Source organism: Otolemur garnettii, unplaced genomic scaffold (genome assembly GCF_000181295.1).
Source record: "Otolemur garnettii isolate 467f Iridium unplaced genomic scaffold, OtoGar3 scaffold00076, whole genome shotgun sequence".
Lineage (NCBI taxonomy): Eukaryota > Metazoa > Chordata > Mammalia > Primates > Galagidae > Otolemur > Otolemur garnettii.
This window is the reverse complement of record NW_003852471.1, coordinates 4,782,055-4,793,466: the sequence shown is the minus strand read 5'-3', so window position 1 is coordinate 4,793,466 and position 11,412 is coordinate 4,782,055. Positions and strand designations below refer to the sequence as shown.

Here is an 11,412-nt window from a genome sequence, read left to right as displayed (position 1 = left end):
ATAGAATGGCAAGAAGGTTATGCTAATCAAGATGAGTTCAAACCATTTGGAGAATATGAGGTGGAGTATCTTGTGTACTTCTATATGAAAGAAGGGAGAAGAAGGGAAGGTGAGATCAGGCAAGGTTTCCTGGAAGAGGTGATATTTTGAACCACATATTGAAAGATGACCAAATTGCACCAGACTATCTTTTAGGTAGCATGTACAAAAGCACTTTCTAGAAACAGAAGTCATTTTGTTTGCCTGGGGTGCATATTATAAGGAAAACAAAATCAGAAGATACTGATGAGGTGGTAGGCAGTTACCAGGGGACGGTGGGCCCGACAGACTGTGCTAAGGAGCTTGAATTTTGCCCTGTAGGCAATTAGCCATCGTGAGGTTTTGTACATGGCAGGATGTATTCAGGGTCCATAGCTAAAGAAGATCACTCTGTCCTCTGTGCAGAGAATGTCCCAGGACAAGGCAGACTGGAGGGAGAGAACAGCAAATGAGACAGGGAGGGAAAATGTCCATGGGTGGTGGCCATGAGGGAATTATTAATGGTCATGGTGGGCCAGTGGTTTGGCTGTGTGAAAACCAGGATTCCAGGTGTGGAAGGGAGAGAGAGTGGACACGGTGCACAATACTAGCCTTTCCAAGAAGTTTGTCCTTGCAAAAACTAGAGGAGACTTTGTGATTGGGGGAGTGTTACTTTGTTTTGCTACACTTTGAATGGTGAGAAATTTGAAAAGCTTTATGATCATCTCATCTGATGCTCACGACCACTCCATAAGACAAGCAGGGCAGATACTATTGTTCTAACTCCACAGAAAAAACAAAGGCTCAGCTATTTGTTAAATAACTATCTTCCCAATGTTACACAGTCATTAATGATAGGGATAGACTCAAACCCCACCCTCGCATTTCAGATCCTGTGCATTTGAAGGTATGCAGTTCTGGAGAACAGGGCCCATCTGAGACTCGTGTCAAATCTGGTGGGCTTTTGGGATAACAAGTGATATATACCATTCCCAGTATGAAACAAGGATTCCCCAAACATGAGAAACCTTCTTAATATAATAGCGAGCATCTAGTCACAGTGTCCACGTTATGTTCAGCATGGCACAGAGTGACAGGAGATAATATCCCTGCCTTTAGAGGGTGCCCAGTCAGTGTATGTGATGGGGTTCTGGCAGTCGTGCAGGTGGTGGGCTATGGAGCAAGAGAGTTGCACCAACCAGTAGCGAGGGAACTGAAGAATGTTTCACAGAGAAGGTAAAATTTAAGTTCACTCCCTATTCGTTGATTGTCTCTCATGTGCCAGGCATTTCTCTAGGACTTGGCTAAGTTGCACAGGATGAACGAGAAAGGTTAGAAAGAACATAACACATGCAAAGATACAAAAGCTTAAGACTGTGTGACCCAGACTGAGGAAAAATAATTTGTTCAATGTGGCTGGGGCAAGAACATCAGAGCAGGGCAGGAGGGTGGGCTGAAAAGTTAGGTCAGAGGCAGATTGTCAGAGGCCCTACATGACGTGTTAGAAGCAAGAGGCTTATTCAGTAAGTAAGGTGGAGGCTTGGAAAGATTGAATCCAGGAAATGACCACAGGTCCTAGCACAGTAATTAGCAGAGAGTAAGTGCTCAGATTACTTTTTAACCCAAGGAATAGGTGAATGAGCACCAAATGGATTTGGCTGGAGCAGCAGGGCAGGCTGGAAACAGAAAAAGAGAGAGAAGATGCTATTATTGGAGCCTTAACAGTTCCCAAGAGAGGCCAAGACAAAGTCGGTGATGGGAGCCTAAGAAGTCAGGGCAGATCATTTTAGTGAGAGGGCACAGAACTGCGAGAAGTTGATCACCCCCTGGGAGGTGGGGTAAGGAGAAGGTGAAGGGAGTGGGTGGAAACCCAGAGCCATTTGGCTTGAGTGGCTGCCTGGACAGGGAAGCTGGTGCTGATGACAAAGGAAGGAGGTATCGGGAGGGGAGCCCCCAGGAGCATCTCTCAGACCCTCTGTGGGCAGAGACTATCCCCCGACCAATACAACCATCAAAGTCGATAATAACTATTCATCAGAAGGCTGATTGCAAATCTTCTTTTTTCTGAACACAAAAGGTTTGACTGAGCATATTAAAAAAATGTGTTGTGACCTGGCTCAATACCTAGATGCTTCTACATGAGGTTTCTTCAACCTTGGTGCTATTGATATTAATATTTGAGCTAGAGAATTCTTGGTTGTGGAGTGTCCACATAGATTATGGAATATTTACCTGCAACCCTGGCCTCTACTCACTTCTCAGTTGTGACAACCAAAAATGTCCCTGGAGAGGCAAAAATTCTCCCCAGTTGAGAACCACTGAAATGTAGTCTACATATACCACTCACAAATAGCATTATCACTTCTGAGGTTTATCTTAATCACTTCTGAGGTTTATCTTACAGGGGTACAAGTGAATCTAGGAGTAGAATGTGAACGTTTTAAAACAATAACTGAGAAAATGACATGAAGGCTGTGTTGACCAGTTTGATGGAAGTATTTCAGATTGCATGTGACAACCCCACACTGTACCCCAGAAGGGCATTAATGTACATAGTTACCATTCAATAAAAAAAAAAAAAAAAAATAGCATTGATTCCAAACCACTTCAACCTGGGAGCATCCAAGAAACTCAAAGCCAGTGTCGTGAAGGGATTTGTCATTTACATGCAACCCCAAAGTCACTGTTGGCCAACATTTATGATGTGGTTTCAGAAATTTAGGGTAGAGCCCGCAGCTGGTGTCCAGGGGGGCCGTTTGTGCCGTGTGCCCAGCCAGGCCGCTCCTGTCTTCCCCCAGCCCTGGAGGACAAGAGTCAGAAGCAGAGGCCTGAGCCCATGAGCTGCCCAGTGTCCACTGCTCATAAATTGCCCCACAGATGCAAGGTTTTGAGACCAGTTGACATTTCTGAAATTATGTGTGTAAAAAAGATTTACCTAAAGGGGAAAAAAAATAGTGTACAAGTGTGTTACATTGTTACAAAGCAATTTGGAAATTGGATTTTTAATAAGTAGGCCCAAACCAATGAGTAATAAACAATTTCCCCATGAAAAGATTTTAGGAGATACGTAGAGAGGAGAGAAAAATAGAGTCTTGCAATCAAGAAGTGAGTCTGACTATAGAACAAGTTTAGCCTCACCTCCCTTTACTTCTTTCCTGAGGAAGGGAGAACAAAAAAAAGCACAATTAAGTGTGAAAAGCTGAAAAGGTCACCACTCACCTCAACCTCTCTCAATTCAAACTACTCCTTTCCGTCCAACCTTCACTGTCAATCTTCTTCTAGTCAATTGTAATTATTCGGTGGGAACCTCAAAAAATTTTAAAAAAGAACCCCACTGGCGTGGACGGCCAGCCTTTTGTGTAAACAGCTCTTCCTTTCTGGGATGGTTGCTAAGGCTCCTCTCCAACATCTTTTCCCTGAATAGCCTTCATTGTGACCATTTAGCGTCAGTCAGTTTAAATCTCTGACCCCCAAAGCAGAAAGGTCTACACTTTTGTCTAAAGCACACAGCAAAGTCTGATCCTTACAATTAAAGGGGAAATGAATGAGTGTGGAGAAGTGGAAAGAAAATTAAAGATGATAAAATTCAAAACAGATGTCATCTAATTTACAAATCTGACACATAGCCCAGCAAGCCAGATTTTAGACTTCAGGCCAAAACTACAAGATTATCAAAAGAAAAACAATTAGCATCCTAGAGAGAATGAAAAACCGAAGCAGACAGGAGGCTTTCTGGTGCCAAATGACTCTGAACGAATTGGGCAGGTTTTGTTAGATGCACCAGGTAAGCAGGCTGCGCTTTTCCTGTTCCTCTGTTTTAGAAGGAATGTGTATATCTAAATAACAAACCAACAGAGGCTAAATAATAGCACAGCCAAACAAAGCATTTAGATTTTGGAATTCGTTCTAGAGAAGCAAAAGAGACACAAGAGCAATTGTGGATTGAAGAGGAGGAGGCGTCAGGACAGGGGAGAGATGTGTACCATTCCCAACCTTGCAGCCCTCTCTGTCCCCTGTGCAGCCCCAATCATCAGGCTGTTTGCCTGCCAGGACCCAGTGGAAGCTGAGGAAGGAGAGAGTGAGCTCCTGGCAGCAAGTGTCTGAGCAGAGCATCAAGAGATTATCAACTAGAATAGCCTTTGCCAAACAAACGGAGTGCCAGGAAGGCTGCTCTAATCAGGCACCGTCAGAATGGGGGGTGGGGGAGTTTGTCACAGGTGGTCTTAGTGGGAGGTTAGGCACAGGCCTCAACTGGGGATGGAAACATTAATGGGTGGAAATTGTAAAAAACAAGCAAGAATTAGGAGATAAATTAGGGAGAAGGGATGGTGATGGTAAAGGGGGAACAGGAGAAAGGGTACTGCACACGGCACCAGGTCTCAGGCCAGGAGTAGAGCAAGTGAGGGTCGCAGTTCCCTCAGTTCCAGCTTTGAAACCCTGGCCAAAGCCATCAAAGTCATAGCAGGGAGAAAAAGTGGTTTGTAAGAAGACAAAGCATGTTATTAAAGACTACCAAAACTTTGGCTTGGTTAAATAGGCAGTGTGGTTTTCTAGTATCTTAGTGGTGATGGTGGTAGTCATGATGAGACTTTGTGTTTGCTCTTTGGTTTCAAGAATCAGGCCTGATGGGCGGCAACTGTGGCTCAGCGGGTAGGGCACCAGACCCATATACTGAGGGTGGCAGGTTCAAACCTGGCCCCGGCCAAATTGCAACAAAAAAACAGCCGGGCGCTGTGGCAGGTGCCTGTAGTCCCAGCTACTTGAGAGGCTGAGGCAAGAGAATCACCTAAGCCCAAGAGCTGGAGGTTGCTGTGAGCTATGATTCCACTGCACTCTACCAACTCCGTCTCTCAAAAAAAAAAGAATCAGGCCTGAAATTTTAAAAAGAATAATTCAAGGTAAATTATACTCAAAACTGGGGACGTGTAAATCTGGTTTTGGTGTCAGTGGAAAGAGATGACACAACAGGGGGAAGGAACTAACACAACAATTCATGGAAGAGAGGGAATTGCAGAATAAGAAGATTATGTTCACAGAAGAACGACTGCAGGAAACCGACCCTTCCTGGACAATGCCCAAAAGTCTGGTTTATGCCACATGTCATGCATCAAATAAATAGACTTGCAATAAGTATCATAGAAATAGGTTATAGAGAAGAGCCAGGGATTTGCTTCAGTGTGTGGCCCTAATGTACAGTCATTTACAGGCAACACGGTCTGTAAAGACCCTTTTCAAACTATGACAACCTTTGCACCTATCATGCCAGAGTTCCCATCTTAACATACTGGGAGTCATCAGAGCCTAACCCTGGTGAAGTACCCAGTTCCCCAAAATATTGCCCAAGAGTTGGAGAATGATGGCTCTTCACTGAGTCCATGACAGAATCTGCAGAGAACAGGGGCCAATTACTTCTCTACAAAGTTGCTCAAAATGCTGCAACCAGCTCCCACCATAGGGCACATCCTGTATGAGCGGCTTTAACCTGGTGTATCATTTAACTCTCACAGCAAAGTCTTTTAACCTGCGTTAAGATTATAGACACTTCAGGTGGCACCCGTGGCTCAGTGGGTAGGACACCAGCACCATATACTGAGGGTGGCGGGTTCAAACCCGGCCCCGGCCAAACTGCAACAACAACAAAAAAATAGCCAGGCATTGTGGTGGGCACTTGTAGTCCCAATTACTTGGGAGGCTGAGGCAAGAGAATCGCCTAAGCCCAGGAGTTGGAGGTTGCTATGAGCTGTGACACCACAGCACTCTACCGAGGGCAATAAAGTGAGACTCTGTCTCTACAAAAAAAATAAATAAATAAAGACTGTAGACACTTCATACTAAAGCATAATGGAATAAATCTGTGTCCAGACAAAAACAAACCCCATGCACCTGTGCCCATGAGGATTCCCGGAGGAACAACAAGCTCTGATATTGGTTCACTGAGTTTCTTTAATTTCTTCCTTTAATCAGGTCCAAAGAATCTCAAATTTTAGTGTGGTCGAGAGTTACCGTGTTCATACTATTTCATAGATAATTCAAAAGAATTTAAAGGAATGTTATGGCTGACTTTTGCCTATTCCTCCCCAAAGCGGCACCCCACTAACATTTAACACCCCTTCTGAAATTCCCTTTCTCCCTCTCTTCCCATGGAAGGCTGCCCTTCTCCAAGACTGCAGTTTGATGCCACTTCCCCGTGAGGCCTTCCCCGCCCGTCCCTGCCCATGCTGACCTGACTTTCCTCCGAGCTGCGGTAACAGCTCATGCTGCCTCTCCACTCCTCCATTACCTGCCGCCAGACTAGACTGGTTAGGTATGTTTCTGTGTCCCCCTCGTCTCCTGCAAGCTTGGAGAGCCAATATTCAGAACTTACGCCCTATAGAAGGAAAATAAGGTCTTAAAAGTGCTTATAAGAACTCCCACTATTTTAGGCAAGACATGTTTATACGAAGGAAAATGGATTCTTTGAGAGCAACTGTTGGCTGAGAGCACGATGGTCCGGGCCATAATTAAAAACATGTGACCTTCTGGTCAGCTTCTGCCCCCTGCTTAGGAAAAGCTGACTATAATCTCTCCCCACCAGGGTAACTTTTAAGAATGAAACCAGAATTTTAATAAGAAATGAGTATATCTTTCCCATCTAAAGAGGTCGATGGTGGCCAGTTGTATAAGGAAAATCCTAATGGCAGTAGCTGTGACCGCTGTCACCCTCCGTGGGTAGGTGAGGAAGGAGAGGCTTCAGTTTCTTGCCGTTCCTCTTACTGAGGAGGTTACGTCTGCCATGTGGTTCCGTTTACAATCCATCTGTTGTTCATTTACTCCACCGTTGTCCTTCCTCAACACACTTTAGGGTGATGCGGAGGTCTTCAGAGGTATTTCAGGAATTCTTTATCAGCATGAGATGTAGGTAGGGGGCATCATTATCTGCTCTGGAGACAATGGAGCCGGCCCTGGAGTGAGAGGCCCTAGAGGGGCTGGCTCTGCTGTGAGCAGGAAGGGGGCTATGAAGGGGGAGCAGCCCGCCCCTGCAGTGTGAGCAATGCAGTTTCAGCTTCACCGGGGACCCAGGCTCTTTTCCCTTAACAGCAATGCTCAAAGCACAGAACACAGAGAAAAGAACAAGAGAGTCTTTAGTCTGGTGCCTCTGACATAGCCTCCCTTTTCAGATAGGACAGGGAACACCAGAGTTCTGGGAGGAAGGGGAACTAGTGCCCCATGGAGAAGAGGTGAGAGGGGCTGACCCACTCCACCCCCGTGGGCAGGTGACTCTGCTGCTCAAACACTTCTCGCTGGACCCTGTGAGCGAGCTGTTGGCTGTTTTGATTCCCTAAATGCTTCGTGGTCTTTTTTTGGTATCTGTCATAAGTGAAAGCTGCCATTTGCATGACATGTTCTGAGATTTGGACATTGTTATTTTGGGGGAGGAGGGCATTAAAAGAAGGTGCCAACATTCATATTTTCAATCAATGGGTAAGCCGCTTGGTGGCTACACAGCAGCTCTGTTCTGATGTCTGATTTGCACAAGATGTCACTCAGAGACATTAGATGTAGTAATTTTTCTTGATGATGGTTCCATCAGCAATCCCATAATATGTATCACTTATTCCTGGGGTAGAGTCAGATGCAGCCCACGTCAGTCACCTACTGAGAGGCAGTGTGGAGGGCAGAGGAGGGCATGTGAGCTCTGGAGGCAGACACTTGCCTTCCATGCTGGCTTGACCAAATGACCTTCAGTAAGCTACCCCCATCTCTCTGCCTCAGTTTCTTCATCTGTAGATGGAGCTACTGATAGGGGCATGAAAAATAATTCCTGTATGGGACCTGGAGCTGTGAGTGCCTATGTGCGGAAGGCCCCACATCTGCTCAGTATTGGCGCTGGGACTTTGTTCCAGGGGGACATTAGACGGGTGATTTTCCTTAGCACATCTACTGGGCCAACACTCATGTGCAAACTACTTCTTATCAGACTATGAAAAAGTCATTGCAGAAATTGAAAATAAGAAAGTAAAAGGTTAGAACTTTCCTAGCAATTTGACATTGTTGCAATATCCGAGTGGATGATCAGTGGACATTGTATGTCTTGTTTTATACATTATACTTCTCTGGTAATTTATTTTTACTGTTTTTAACAAAAATACTTGCCTGTGACATCTGCAAATTAAAAAACCAGTTTTTTTGCTACAGGTAATTGGAACACCATTGCATTCCATCCTAGATGCTGCGGAATCCAGACAAATCTGAAACCTTTCCTTAATCTCTAACATACTAGATATTAGTATGTTAGATATTAATATCTCCCAGACTTCCCTTTGGGACCCAAAGTAAAGAGATTCAATAAGGGAAACCTGGTGAGCCTACAGTATTTCAGCCATGAGATACAGTCAGTGTGGGTTACAGCTGGGACAACACGGTTCTTAACATTATTAAATTTATCACAAGGCAAAGGTGGATTTTCTATCAGTTGGAACTCTTAGCTGTTGTTAGCCAGCCTTTCCCACAGGTAAATGCTGAGTTCTAGGTAGACTAGCAATTGAATCATGGGATTGCACATGGCGTTCTATCCCCAGTTCTGTCAGTGATGTTTTTAACAAATTATACCCCTCCATTTGGGGGTAGCTATGTTTCTACCTATTAAAAATGAAGTAGGGTGTCAAATTTGAGGTGAAGATTCTAAGACAATGTATCAAAAAGGAAAATTGTACCCATTTTTTCCCTGCTCTTCCAGTGTCAAACGCTGGAGAGTGACAGTGTTTTAACTGACTGATCCTCTCGGCCAGCCTGCTCCCCATGAAGTCAGCCTAGACAGAGAAGAGCACATAAATGGCCCTCCTGGTTCCAGGTGCTTCTGTGACACCGCTACTCTACATTTTTATACTTCTTTATAATTTAGAAGGTGCTTTTGCAACTTGTACCACTGCCAGGTAGCCATTTGTTAGGATGCGGCAGGCTCTGTCCAGGCCACCACTCTCCTGGCTGTCCAGTCTAGACTCGGGAACCTTTATTAAAGATTTGGGGACTGTCTGGACCAATCAGTGGCAAAAACAGATAAAGGTGCCTTTACCTCAGAATTTATAGAGACCCTGAAATGACTGAAGATGGCAAAGCCCACCTGCTCCCCATCCTGCAGACTGTGTCGGTCCCACCTCGCTGCAGAGTTAGGGACCCCTTAGCGGTCTTGCTTGCTGAGGGAAAATGCCTCTTCCCTGGTCTCTGCAGATTCTGCTCTTCCATTGTCTGGGCCAGTGCTGCTCAAACTTGAGTGTACCACCAGACACCTGGGGGCTGTGTTAAAATGAACACCCTGATTCCGTAAGGCTGGAGCACGGCCTGAGAGTCTGCATTTCCAACAAGCTCCACAGGGACGCGGGGGCTACAGGTCCAGGGACCCCACACTGGGTGGCAAGGGCAGGGCCTTTGTCCTTTTTACTGACCCTTTTTCTATGTCTCATTCTTCCCCCTGTCAGTTGAGTGACTGAAAATTGCGCAAATGACTGAGCATGTGCCTTAGAGGAGTCGCTCCCGTGTACCGGCGCTTTGATACTTTTATTCTAATTGCAGGGAATTCCTGCACACTTGAAGTACAGAGACTTTAAATCAGGGGTCCTCAAACTTTTTAAACAGGGTGCCAGTTCACTGTCCCTCAGATTGTTGGAGGGCTGGACTGCAGGCCCCGGGATGAGTCAGCTGCTAAGCAGGACAGGTAGCGGCAGCAAAAACACCTGGCAGGCCGGATAAATGTCCTCAGCGAGCCATAGTTTGAGGATGCCTGCTCAACTGGTTCCCAGTTCTTACACGCTCACACAGTAGGACAGCTTCTCCCTTTTAGTATATATCTTTGGGATGCTGAGGTGGAAGGGGGATTGTACAGTTCTCCCTGGCTATGAGCAGGAAAAGCTCATCTTTCAGCTTTGGTGGCCCCTGCACAAGCCTCCTTCTTTCAGTGTCACATGTCCACGCTAACCAGCAGCCACCCAAGGCTTTACCCTGGCTTGACGTGTCTATTCAATATGGGCTACACTATCAAATCCATTACCACATATAAGGTGTTCAGCAATCTTATGATGCGGTAGGTAGCATTCATCTCATTTTTATATGACAAATGAGACAGGGTCTTAAGAAATTTGCTGCATCACAAATAAGCATGAGATTACAGTCACGAACCTCCATCTTTTCCCTGGGAGGTCATGTTCTGTCCATTCTCCACAACTGTCTCCTTTTGAAATTCCTTTAAAATTGTCATGTGACTGAAATACTATGGAACTGTCTTATTCTACCGTTGGCATGACCCGTTCTCATCCCTATAACCAGGTCCTGCTCATCTCTGCTCTTGCCCACTGAGTAGGTCAGAGGCAAAATAGACTCCCCCAAACCTAGACCGATTGTCCTTTCCTGTAACATCCCAGCATAGCTGTTCCAGCAGCATTATTCATTGCCGTCCTGAAACAGATGCTCCCACTGTGGACTAGGGGATCATCTCTGTCATTCTTATGATGATTGATGGCCCAAGAAATTGCTGAAGAGTGAAGAACACAGCATTCTAAGAATTTAGGAGCCCGGTGTGGACTTGGTCCATTACGTTCTCCTTCTTGCCTAACCAGCTTAACTCTGCGGGAGTACACGTTCTGGACGAGGGATCGGAAGCCAAGGTCATCAAACATTAACTAATATTATTTTTCCTTGATTTAAGGAGCCAGTGAGAGAGACTCCAACCTCTCCACCCCTGCCAGGTTTGTAGTCTCATCTCCCAGCTTCATGAAAGCAGTGAGCTGCCCTAGGGCTGCTGCCTGTCCCAGGGAGCCCCCACTCACACTGGAGCGAGGTAATTAGGCCTCCTCCTGGGCATTCTTAGAGGGACTTTTAAAAACTTTACTTTGGCAACAGAGACCAGAAAACGTTCAAGCTGGAAATTATCTGAGCCTCTTGTAACGGGGTGTGTTGAGTTAAGGCCAAGTTAATATTTAGGGGATTATAGAACTCTGGCAAAGGTTTCTGTAAAATTACCTCTGGGATTAAAAGTGACAAATGGAAAAGAAATACCAACCCCCTTCATGGGCCTCACCTGCCAGCCCCACCCCCACTGCTCCACAGGTAAACACACACACACTCATATATACACTCACTCATATACACACTCACACACTCACACATACACTCATACACACACACTCATATATACACACTCACAAACACACACACATACACACACTCACTCATACACTCATATATACACACTCACAAACACACACATACACTCATATACACACACACTCATATACACACTCTGACTCACAAACACACACATACACTCATACACACACTCATACTCACACACATATACTCACACTCACATACTCATACACACTCAGTACGTGCATATCTGTGACATGTTTTTTTTTTTTTTTT

The 11,412-nt window shown here is 45.3% G+C and overlaps 1 protein-coding gene across 2 annotated transcripts in view; it reads left to right on the top strand.

The window, feature by feature from the left end:
• The window catches only part of VEPH1 (ventricular zone expressed PH domain containing 1), a 203,951-nt gene that overhangs the window by 98,554 nt on the left and 93,985 nt on the right, over positions 1 to 11,412 (top strand). The window lies entirely within an intron of this gene.